The sequence below is a fragment of the Pezoporus wallicus genome, unplaced genomic scaffold (genome assembly GCF_028554395.1).
Source record: "Pezoporus wallicus isolate ANWC-B61680 ecotype Strahan unplaced genomic scaffold, APGP_CSIRO_Pwel_v1 scaffold_6446, whole genome shotgun sequence".
Taxonomy (NCBI): domain Eukaryota; kingdom Metazoa; phylum Chordata; class Aves; order Psittaciformes; family Psittacidae; genus Pezoporus; species Pezoporus wallicus.
Window position 1 is genome coordinate 514965 of NW_026636264.1, and position 12992 is coordinate 527956.

The window sequence follows — 12992 nt, forward strand, 5'->3', positions numbered from 1 at the left end:
TACAAATTCCAGCATCTATGAACAACCACGAATAAAGTAAATTTACTTCTGTTTGCTACACAATCAGATTAGTGTATAACAGATTCTACTCTCCTAGGCTAGTGGTGCTTTTGACATTTGGTTCAGGGCCTAACAGCATAGCTTCATCACCACAAAAATATAAACCTCCTTCTCAATGCTAACTCAAAACCTTCTGGACCATTCCCATCATTGGTCTTCAGCTCAAAAACTTACCACTATTTTCAAGGCTACTCAATAGATGCACACAAATGCAAAGTAAGTGACAAGGTTATGTTCAGTAAGTGCTCCTTGAACAACTTACCATTTAAAAAAGGGAGTAGGGAATATCCTCTGTTTACACCTTTGAGAAGACAGCTGTTCTGTAACTTGCTAGCACATTCAGGTGGCTTCCTCTGCAAACAAAGACAAATTTCAACTTCACTTTTCAATACTACAAAAAAGATACGCATTAAAGAATCAAGTGACCAGTCAAAAAAACCATACTAAAATATGCATGAGTAGAATCTAGACATACTTTTAAAGTTTTGAGCTAAAGTATTATTTCACGTTACAGCTCATTTTTTCAAGGTAAGAAAATAGCTTATGTTATTTTATCATCAATTCCCTTATTTTTTTAACTGGAAGTAACTGCAGAGAAGGTAACAATAACCCACTTAGAGACTGTGGTGATGGAAAAATGTGAGATAATGGCCTTTGGAAAGCATAATAAAACATCAGGTTTGAGTCCCTCTGAGATAATCCATGGTAAACTCCAAGTATTACTACATGTAAACACACTAAAATAAAACATACAGAAAAAAAAAAGCAATGAGATGATCTTGCAAACCCTGAGATGTTTCTGTGAAAATATTACAGATGCCAGCAGTGAGAGATTATAGATGAACATTTAGTCTAAATTTTTATAAATTAAGTTTTGTGGTTGAGACACAGCTGCCCTTTCTGGAAGGACTATACAAAGAAAACTTCTAAACTAGATCATTTGATCATAAGAGACTAATATTACAGTCATTTTAAAATGCTACGCCTATACATTCCTTGATGGAACTTCATTAGACATTTTAAACAAAAACTTACAAGAGAAATAACAAAAACTTCTCTATTTCAAGGACATGTTTATAAAACAGGATTTATAGGAAAGTCAAAGCATCTAGAAGAGCAAGACACCGAAAGTCACCACACAGATTTTTCTAAAACAAAACACAGACAACACCTCTTTTTCACCATCACCACTCTAACTTTCCTTCATCCTCCCTCAAAATACCTGAGCTTTAACATTTGAGCTTTAACCTCTTTTTTTCAAGGTCCTACACACACCTGGGTCAGGACAATCCCAGGCACAGCTACAGGTTGGGCAGAGAAGAGATTCAGAGCAGCCTTGTGGAGAAGGACTTGGGGGTGTTGGCTGATGAGAAAATGAACATGAGCCGGCTTCAGTGTGCACTTGCAGCCCAGAAAGCCAACCATATCCTGGGCTGCATCAAAAGGAGCGTGACCAGCAGGTAGAAGGAGGTGATCCTGCTCCTCTGCTCTGCTCTCATGAGACTCTACTTGGAGTACTGTGTGCAGCTCTGGTGTACTCAAACCAAATGCAGCTTCACTAACCTGACTTAAAATTATGCCAGACAGGATCCTATGAACCTAAGTGACATGGTTTATTGGTGGACTTGGCAGTCCTTTGGTAAAGGGAGGACTTGATGCTCTTAAAGGTCTTGTCCAACCTAGCCGATCCTACAAACCTAAGTGATTTGAACCAACAGTGATTTATTCAAGTATACCTGTGGTTCAACAGTAAACCTGCTTTAGAGCAACTCACACTAGATTTAAAAACACTACAAATGTCATACAGCACTAGCATACTCATACTACCAAGTGACTGGAACTCCATATACAACTCAAACCCTCTATTACTATCGAGGTGGATGAGGATATAGTTACACAAAGGCACCTTATGAGGTTCTCAGTTTTCCACATTAGCTACTCATTCCTCTCCATGCACTGCAGTTCACTGCTTCCATCATTTACATCAGCCCAACACCTGCAGTGCTGCACTACACAAACGGAATCACTGAATCCATCCTGTACTGAAACAAGTCTCCACTCACATCACCAGTATGACACACCTATACAGGGACAGGCAGGAAGCCAAGAACTACTACATGAACCGTAAGAATGAAACTTACGAACAGCTTTTACAATGAAATGATATCAACTCTCCTGACATATATTCCAGGGGTTACTATAAAGCCTTACATGGTGAAATAAAGACATTAAAACATGGCCAATGTGAAGCAGCTTGTTTGTTTTTTTTTTAAATGAGGTTCTTCTGATTTCTAAGTAAAAAATTAAAAAAGACCCAGAGAAGAAGCCAGAGAAGAAGGGCTGGACTCTCTCACTACAAGCTCTACATTTAATATACATAGTTATGATGAAAAACAATTATTTTCAATGCATGCAACAGACACCAAAAAGAACATATATTTGAGTACATTAACAGTCCAGCAATATCTACCTAATAGCATAAGTGATTATACACACTCCCTTTTCAATGGATTCTTTCTTTCCCATAAAATCTTCAAGACGAAATCCTAGCAAAAGCCATTATGAAAAGATTCTTACTCATCACCAAGTACATCACTGACGACTCTGCCCAGCACCCCATTTGACTCATTCACTGACCGAATTACAGAAAATACCAAATAGTTTCAACAGGGTAAGATTTGAGACATGCAGAATGTGTAACACTGACTTCTGGTTAGTAAAATACATCCAGCTGAATTTTGTTTAAAACTGATGTTTTAAAGCTTTCTAAACAGGACTCCTATAACTGAGGAGCTAGTATGCAAGCAATTTGAAGAACAAACTATATGGCACACAGAGGATTACTTCAGGAATCCACAGGGGACAAAAAGAAGGATTTCATGCAAGATAACTTTTATACTGATTGAGGATTAAAAGTATCCAAATGGTAGGTCATCAAAATGGTGAAAAAGGTTTTATTTTATTTTAAAAAGTCTGCTTTCTGGAGAAGGGGGGGGGGGGGATTTTTCAACCGTTGTTTCATATATGAAGATCCAAAGCTTACTACTGTAGTTTGAATTACTAAGTAACTGTTTTATCAATGCATACACACAAAAAAGGAAGTGGTTTAAATCTTCATTACTGACCTGCCTTGTCAACTTCCTCTGTATATACAATCTTAGACGCATGAAACTACAGTCTTGGAAAGTCCTGTAACTGCAACAGACATCTGGAAAACCCAGGCAGTTTCTGGAGTGTTCAAAGAGCAGAACCACACACCAGTTACTGGTTAGGTCCCCCTTGGTCTTAAGTATTTCTACAGTGTGGAAGGGTATTGCTCCTGTAAAAGAGCCATACAATCAATTACCTGAACAAAGGGGCCTCTTGGTGGCCCACCCCAAGCAGCTTTCATGAAATTGATGAAGAGAACTAGGAAGTTTCAGGTCTTTAAACCAGGCTTGATGCAGATTACAGTCGGAAACTTGGGCACATAACAGGAGCAACATAAAGGAAGACAGAGCAGCACATGTTTTCCAAGTGGTCTTTAATTTAAGATTCAATTGCTGTTGTCTAGCCCAAACGCTGAGCCTCCAGACATGCAAAAAAAGCAGACTTGGTTAGGACACATGCTGTCCTTGGGAGTGTGGAGAGCAATCTGCCTCTGCCAAGCCCTCAAGGGACAATCTTCTACTCTCAATCTTTCCGAGAACTGCTTTGATGGTCAGGCTTGGTCCCAGCACCCACTGTATCCTCTGTTCGATTCCTTCCAAACAAGTTGAAGCTCTTGGAGTATTTCTTTAAAGCACAGGAAGATAACCAAGTAAAAATACCAGATACTGCACAACAGGTTGGGTATCTCTTTCACTCATTTTCACTCACTGGATTACTGGAGAAATATTCACTGCTTGCCTAAGTATAGCTGTCTTTCACTTATTGAACAGATTTACCCAAACAATAGGCTGGCAAAATCCTCAACATCCTGTGGAATTTATATGAAGTTAAACACTTGATGTGTTTACCAATCTACAAAAGACAGCCTGTCAAGCCTATCAGCCAGCCAGTAACAGCACTGGTTTGTCAGACATACTTGGCTGATAAGAAGCATGCTAGCATTGACCAACCCTCACATATCTCACCTCTTTGTACCTCAGGTATAAAAGGCTTGTCCAGGACAACACTCTCTTCCATAATGGTTAGCACCAGTTCTTTACTACAAGTGAAGCCAATTGTAAAGGTAAGGGCATACCACAAATGACTAGTACCAACTGCAGACAGGAACTCTTTCACACTTTAGCCTTCAATCCAAAAAGACTTCCATCACTGCAAAGAATTAAGTCTAGTATCTCTGAGAAAGAAAAAAATTCAGCTGAGATGTCAATATTACAATGTTTTCAAACACTTGAAAACATTTACTGACAGCATTTACCATCTCTACTCTTCACAGGTAACAATCCTCATCTCACAGTACAAGTCACCTGTACCACCAGCCTGCTCATTCTCCCAGTACAGCCCCACACTTCTCCAGCAGTTTGGTGTATATATCTTTACAGAAAGGCCAAAAGCTCCCTCCTAGCTCCACTCCCAGTGCCAAGAGATGTCTCCCTAATGCTCTACATAAAGGAATGCTGCTGGCTTTGCAAGGAAGTGGAGATCCACTTGAGTAACAATACTAAAAATGGGCCTTCCCCAGCCAACAGAGCCTCTGCAGTTTCAGCTGTTGCCTACCTAGCTCGGGGAGGGGATCATATACCATAGTTTATCAGTTAATAAAATTTAATAACATGCTTCTTAAAAAAGTCCCTTAAATTCTATTTTCTGGAGCATTCACCCTCACTTCTTGTGTTCAGCAGGCACTGACACAAAGCATGAACATCTATATATACGGTGTGTATAAGTATATCCCCCCACACAGAAAGAGGGCCTGTGGGATTAGCCCAAGGCTAGATGATGGAAAAGGCAGAGGTACAGCCTTTCAAGTTAAAGGCTTTGTTAAGAAAAGTGAATATGGTGACAGCAGCAATACAACAATATTGTCAGATAGCTAACAGCATTCAAGGCAAATAGTGGACTTCACCTTGTCCTCAGCGACACTTCAGATTTTCCTTAGCTCAAACTTCTTCAGAAGTAGTAGAGGGTCATGTAGTTTGTACCCTACTGTTTCACAGTATTAGAGAGAAGTGGCAGAATAAGGGTAGCATGAAACAACAAGGCCACAACTCCACTGGAAAGTTAGTCAAAAATATCATATGTTCACATATATACCCAGAAGATGAGACAGCAAAGTACTAAGATTGATAAATGAAATTTAATAGGCTTCAGAATACCTAAGAAAATAGCAAATTAAAGAGAAATTAGGTACTTTTTAAAAAGGAAAAAAAAAAAAAAAATCACATCTGTAAAAAAGTGCAACAGGGAAGAAAGCAGCAGCAAGGTCACACTTAGTGACTTGGCAATGTCACAGCCGACAGCCGGCTTCAATTCCATGGAATCAGAATTATGTAGTTGGTCACAGGCTGGATCAAGAAAGCAGCTGCTCTCCCTAGAATACTGCATGCAGGGGCAAGACATTTTTACATCTGGATCTAGCAGAAAGTAACCACTCACATCACTCTATGGCTAATTCCTCTACAGCTTTTAAGTGAAAGAGAAATGGGAAAAAACAGAAGAGCACTTGGACTCAGAGTTTAGAGAACAGGTGGCACATCCTTCACTCTAGCAGACAGAAGGATGCTTTGTAGTATAGACCTGAGCTCCAGGGGACATTTAGACTTGACATTAGGAAGGTCCATTAGGTGGCCGAACACTGGAACAGACTTCCAGCCTGTCCGTGTTTAAGAGGCATTTCAACAATGCCCTTAATAACATGCTTTAACTTTTGGTCAGCCCCAAAGCGTTCAGGCAGTTGGACTGGATGATCATCGTAGGTCCCATCCAACTGAAATACTCTATTCTTCTCTCGTTCTCTCACACGTACATACTTAGGTATGCATGTATATTTTTATATATACATATATATATCTGTAGACTGTATAACTACTGCAGTTTAGCTCTCACTTTTTATAAAGCCTTTTATGTCTAAAGATGTATCAATAGATACATAGCTCTCTATATACACAAAAACATTTATACAGGTTCAGTAGGACCCAGACTGGAAGATATTTGTCAAAAGTATGGGGGTTTCTGCAATACGAAAGTCTTAAAAAGCATTTGTATTGTTTTTTTAGACAAATGTAGGTATCATGCAGATTAATCATTAAAGAGCCACCATTTATAAAATTAAAACTCAATGGAATTAAAAGGTTAGTGACTCCTTACCATTGACCTACAGGGTTCAATTAAGGACATTACTATATAAAGAAGTAAGGAGGGTGAGAAGGTAGGGAGAAAAATGAAAGCATTTAACAGGTGAAATATACATTTAATGATCACATTTTACACCCCAACTGTAGCTATTCTTGAAAGAGATTAGCATAGACCAGTATTAACTACATGGTTCAAGTTTATCCCCATTTCTGAAGGTTTGTGTTTTTTTTCACCCTCTTCCTCCTATTTTTAAAGGGCCAGATGAGACAGGCAGTTTTGTTTATTTCTTTTAGGTCTTTTTTGTTATTAACATTTTTACTTTTAAGCCACTTAAACTAAATCAGTTTTGCATGGATCTGCAAGCTCAAATCTCATTCAATATAGAAGAGCTTAGGCGTTTAGGCAGATCAAACAAAACAGACGTCCAGAAGTATGTGAAAATGAAGTCCACCATTTCTTTCAGAAAGAAAGTTGAAGTGGCTTAAAGCCATCATGCCTGCTGTTACCATGATTTTTTTTATGTTTTTAATTAAAACCTGTTTTCATAAAAGGAAATGTTAAAACTAATTCCACTTAACAGTGTTTAATATGGGTAAGGAAAAGTAGGAACTTCATTACCCTAATCACGTAACTGGTCCAGGTTATCTACTACTTTACCATTACACTCAACACCAAGTAGTTAATACTAACTCAAAAGATCAGATTTGCCTGCTCCCACTATATATTCTCATAAATTCAATAAATCCTAATCTTCAGATTACTTCATAATCATTTTCACAGCCATGTTTAATATTTTCTACTGGGGAGGGAAGCAGTCAGCTGCCACAAATGCAGCATCTTACAAAAGTAATTTCCATTAAGAGATTTTGAAACAATGAAAAAGATCTTATCTGATGGCTAACTCTAAGAAACCCTAAATTTTTTAATACATCCAATACTGTATTGATAAACATCCCAAAACCCTCTTAACAGTTCATAATAATGGGATTACTGGTATGCCCTCCTATTCTCTTTCCTTCTTACCTGTGACCCTTCAGTCTCCCAACAACCCTAAAATATCCATTTCAACTACATTTTCAAGTTCTGCTCCCTTTGCCTTCCTCTACTGCAGATTCTGAAAACTACAAATAATGTAAATTATTCTCAAGAATTAAATACAGATTTACATGATGTAAGATGCAAAATATCTTGACTATATAAAAGCAGATTTTATTATTTTCATTTGCAGAGCAAAAGCTATTCTCTTTAGCACTATGTAGACAGGAGGCACAGAACATACTACAGGAAAGAAAGCATGCCATGTGCCAGGGCAATACCATGCATGCCCAGGCAGCAGCTGACAGCTCCAGAGCAATGTGTGGCTTACATTCAAGAATGGAAGCAACTAGGTATTTTGGTTATTACTGACCACTCTCCTCTGGTATGGAAAAAAAGAGATAAGGGACAGCAGGGGATCTGGCACAGCTTCAAATCCATCTCTTCCCACCTCCATATAGGAAAGCAGAAACCACGTAACACTTCAGGGCTCCAGCTCCACATCCCAGAGGACAGAGCAAGAGCCGTACAGCTGTGACACACTGCTTCCTCTTTCCCTCTTCATTTGACAGCTGCTTGGTGCTGGCAAATGAGCAACAGAGGAATGGACTATTACCAGAAAGGGTGGTTTAATTAAAAATCTGAGAAATACTGATGACATTCAGCATGTCAAGATCAAAGAACACAAGCACATGCATTGCAAATGTGTGGAAAGAGCAAGTAAAGACACACCAGACTGAACTTGGTGCCTCATCTTTACTCTTCTACCACAAGCAGCTTTGGTTTGAAGCGCTCACGTAGCTCTTCATAGGTGACCTCTATGACCAACATGTGGTGAGGTGGTATAAGCACCACAACCCTCTGAACTGACCCCTCATGTTACAGGTTAGAAAAAATTCCTGGCAAATCCTGCATCAAGTACAACGAAGTGAAACAGATCATCCAAGAGGGCAGAACCTTGTTTGGCTAGGGGTTAAGGCGGTTTTGTTGTTGGGTTTGGGTTTTTTTCCAAAGCCTCCTTTATGAGGAACCACTCTAGAAGTATCACCTGATCCCACATACTGTATTTTCTTTTTCAGCACAGATGCATACTGGCTTTCTTCTTTTAGCAACTCTTGCTGCAGATTACCATGGGAATCACTTTTATTAAGAGGTTATGGCCCCCAACACTTTCCAGGTCCTACTGGCTGCAGAAATAGGAGGATTTTCTATTAACTAGCAGCATACACTGGCATTTCCATAAACTACTGCAACATGCCTCCTGTCTCACCAATTTTACTCTTGCCACGCAGCTCTACTTTAGAAAAAAATGAAACATTCTAAACCAGGTTTCATTAATGGTTTTCTCTCTTCTTTTGACACACAGGGAAGATCCAAGCTCAGAATTTCAGATGCTCATAAATTTTTACTTTCTTACATTTACACATTTGGGACATTCACATCAACTAAAATGTAAAATTGGCATTTAGATGTCCTTGATGTCTTTTTTTGTTTGTTTGTTTTTCTTTAAGTAAAGACATTCAGAAAGCATGATTTAGCCATGCTGCTGACATACACAGAAGAAATCCAAAGGGAGCAAACCCTTCCACCTACCTTTTTTTTTTCAAGCATGGCAACAGCACAGAGATGCCCTGACCTTGAGAAAGGCTCTGGGTTTGGAGAAGATTATTACCAGATTAACATGTAGTGAACAGTGTTCTCCACCAGAACTACCACTTTAAAAGGGAATCTTGCAAGTTTAAAGTGGACAACTTCAGGTATTATTAAGACAAGCCCATATTCCAGTGATTAAAATAAATTACAAGCTATCAGGACCAAGCAGGTACTCACAGGGAAAGGGCATTTCCTAACCAAAAGTCACAGTAATAATTACCAGCATCTACAGTGGGATCTTCGCCCTCACACAGCCCACTGAAAGACTGAAGTTTAAGATTTTATAATTTGGATCAAGACAGCTTTCTACATAGAATCTTACTCATAGAATAGAATCATAGAATCGTTAGGGTTGGAAAGGACCTTAAGATCATCTAGTTCCAACCCCCCTGCCAGCAGGGACACCTTACGCTAAAAGACCTTACTCCTACAAAGATAGCCGTGTTCTCCTCTAAACATAAAGCAAATCAAAGAAAAGTAGAATAAAAAAGATCCAGCCACACACTAGCATCTACCTTCACTGGTAGTGCTCTGCTGCATTTTTCAGGCAAATAGATCATTGGGGTTGTGAGGAGGAGGAAAAAAAAAAAAACAAACCAGAAACAAAAAACAAAAAACACACAAAAAAAAGCACATCACTTGATTATACAACTAAGTGTAATTTTAATCTCAAAACCCCTTCTCCATTGGACTCCCAGCATCTGATCACTTCAGCTCAGTAACTCCTTTTCGGCTTTTGTTCAAGTAATGAACAACTAGTAATCATAGAATGGTTTGTGTTGGAAGGGCTTTTAAAGCTCATCCAGTTCCAACTCCCCTGCCACCGGCAGGGACATCTTCCACTAGAGCAGGTTGCTCCAAGCTCCCTCCAATCTGGCCTTGAACACTGCCAGAGATGGAGCAGCTACAGCTGCTGTGGGCAACCTGTGCCAGTGTCTCACCAGCCTCACAGTAAAGAATTTCTTCCTAATGTCTAATCTAAATCTACTCTCTGACAATTTAAAGCCATTCCCCCTTGTACTTGTGAGAAGATTTCTTGTAGGCCCGTTTAGGTACCCTTACGTACTCCTTCACATGGACATCATCTGATTAATAGCAAAGAGTACCACAAGACCGCATAAAATTTTGGACTACAGGTCAATGGGATGTCAGGTATCAGCAGAACTCTTCTCTACCACTATCACCTTCCTGCTCTCTGAAAAATTAACTTGCCCAAAGGAGAGTTAGGATTTGTTCTTGGGAAATATAAACCCAGAATATAAGAGAGTGGTACCGCACCAACAATGGGACACACAATACCTACTCCAACAAATAAAAGACCTCTCCTCCCTAACACAACCTTCCTTTCCCCCTAAAACGATTTCGGAATGTGGTTAAACCAAGCCTGGTAAACTAAAATACAACTAACTATGCCTAAACTAAACTTCAAGTTCTTGTAAAGTTACAATACTGCTGATAAACATGAATGTAGTAGAGAAATACTTATTAAATAGGAAACAGACTTATGAGAAAATAAGCTCAATATTAAATCTTGTACCAGCTGCACTTCTGAAGAAATAAGCAAAATAAGAGGGATTAGCCAGAATTCAAACAAAAGCGCATGAGAACATGCAAGAGGCATGTTTTCAGCTTTCATAACCTTTACAATTCACAGTCTTTGCCAACTCTTTGTGCATAACAGGAGAACACCGATTTAATGTCCGGAAGTGATATTATACTATCAACAATATTTTCATCCCCAAGCACAACCAGCTTTAAAGTAATGTATCTGTGTGTTTGGAACAAAAGGTACTAAAACTAAATAATAGGTGAAAAGTATCATTAGATCCATTGAGTGACTTGCAAAGACTCTTCTTGGCTACCAAAAACCTATCTGGGCAGAGACTACTCATTAATAAGGAAGAGAACTTCACTTTCTCCAAAGCCTTTAGAGTATCAGTATGTGCTCCTGTAAAACATTCTGTGTTTGAAGAGGAAGGGAAGGACAGGGTATCTGCAGTTTCTGCATTCTTATGAGCCAGCTGTTCTATGGGTCACGTTCTTTTCTACTCAGAATCACTAAGAGTTCTTTCAAGCCTACAAAAAAACAATGCTCAAACTTCCCATTTTAGCCAAGTTTGGGGTTTTTTAACACCCAGTAAGAATTTGATTTCAATCAGCAAATCCTGCATGCTTTGAACCAGAAGAGAGGCTCAACACTTCATTACACACCTGCAGAAATGAGAAAAAAAATAAGCATGGAAGGCATATTTTAAAGAACACTGCTAATATCATGCAAATTAACTAATCCACAGTGGAATTTAATTATTTCTACAGCCTTAGCTTTCCTACAGTTACTTCTATTTTAGTATTGTCTTCAAAGTGGATTTAAAAGACTCAAAAATACACTTCTGACAAAAGAGCACTTGTCCTTCAAGCTTTCTATTTCAGACAAGCTTTTGTTCCAGTTTCCTCCATATATTTTTAGTTCTAAAATATCAGGTTGGTCATCTTAAAGAGAATGTAACAACTTTCAATAACCCTTAATTGCATTCACTGGTTTTACCTCTCTAGATTCAACACTCCTACTCCCTAACCTCACAGTTAAATCTCCTTCATGTTTCCCACTCAGTGCTAAAGCACATTATTCTTCTCCATTCTTACCCTATCCCTGTAATTGAATGAACCTCGACCAACTTCTCTGGGTAACTGGGACTGTTCTATGCTGTATTTATTGCTCAGTAATGAGGCATAAAGAAAGTTATCTTTGACCAATAAATCAAAGCTGTTCACTGTTTAGGCTGTCACCACTTAGGTTCACAAAACTTACTTCAATGTATTATAATGTTTCATATTCAAAGGCATTGACAGCCATAATTCTACCAAGATGAACAAGAGTAAGGATACTCTGACCACAGATTTATAGCCATGGGTCTTACAGTTACCATAAGCATAAAATGAAGCCTTATTTATTTATATCTGAACCTCAAAATTAAAGTTTAGCTTTGAAAAACTTCCAAAAAATTACTACAGGATGCCTGTGTACTTCTCTGGAGCCCAGCAACTTGGCAGAGGAAAACTCTTGCCAAGCTATGATAAGCATTTAGCAGCTTAAGGGCTAGCTATGCTTCTTGTTTCAACCTTGACAACCAACTGTAAGGACACAATATTAAACTTAAGCTTCCAAAAGCATTTAATATTTGCTTCTGCTGAAAATACAGTTTCACTACATGTTTTGAAAATAAAATCACTTTTTCCTCTTTTAGAGATCCATGATGATGCCAGACATATGCTTGTTTTCCAAACAACAACTGTTTAAAAGAAAGAATACTCTTTCTGATGTTCCTGCCAAAAATAACATTCTGTGGCTTAAAGAAATCTGATAGTAGGCAGTTCACTCAGTTGAGGGAAGAAGGGTTTACGTTTGGCAAGGATTTACATTTCATGTCTTGCATCTACTTCCCTCCATTTTAAATTTCTTTGGAGATGAACATGGCAATGGGGAGTTTTTGTTGTGGTTTGTTGAGGTTTGTTTGTTGTTTTTTTTTTCCTACATCTTCAACAAAAAAGGCATCTGTGAGTTTTACCAGAAATGACACAAAGCAGAAGTTTATCACAATGCATTTCTTTCTTAGGGGGAACACTAGGTTATAAAAGAGATTTTGAAAGGGAAGTAGAATAAGACTTCAGAAGAAATGCACAGGAAAGTTTGCAGCAGGAGAAAGAGGAACAAAAATTCAAATGGAGAAGTAGCACACAGAACATCAACGGCTTCATCTTAAAACATAGGACAGGGCAAGGAGATGGACTTGGGGTTTTAGCTGCTGTTGTCACAGGAAGCAATAACACTACCTGCCCAACAAATATTGTTACTTCACTGCTGCCTCAATAGTTTCAGATTAAGAGACAGAAGATGTAACAGAAACATGCCAATTGGATTATGTACTGCATAAGACTTATTTCTGTACATTTCAGAAAGCCAC

At 38.6% G+C, this 12992-nt stretch overlaps 1 protein-coding gene across 3 annotated transcripts in view; it reads right to left on the minus strand.

Annotated features, from left to right (window-relative positions):
* Nucleotides 1-12992, minus strand: part of WASF3 (WASP family member 3) — a 65067-nt gene that overhangs the window by 41867 nt on the left and 10208 nt on the right. For 2 of the 3 annotated variants that reach the window (XM_057399573.1, XM_057399570.1), the window contains exon 2: nucleotides 323-413. The exons of the other annotated variant lie outside the window; for it this stretch is intronic. The gene's annotated coding sequence lies outside the window, so the exon portion shown is untranslated. The remainder of the gene's footprint in view (nucleotides 1-322; nucleotides 414-12992) is intronic. 3 annotated transcript variants of the gene reach the window in all.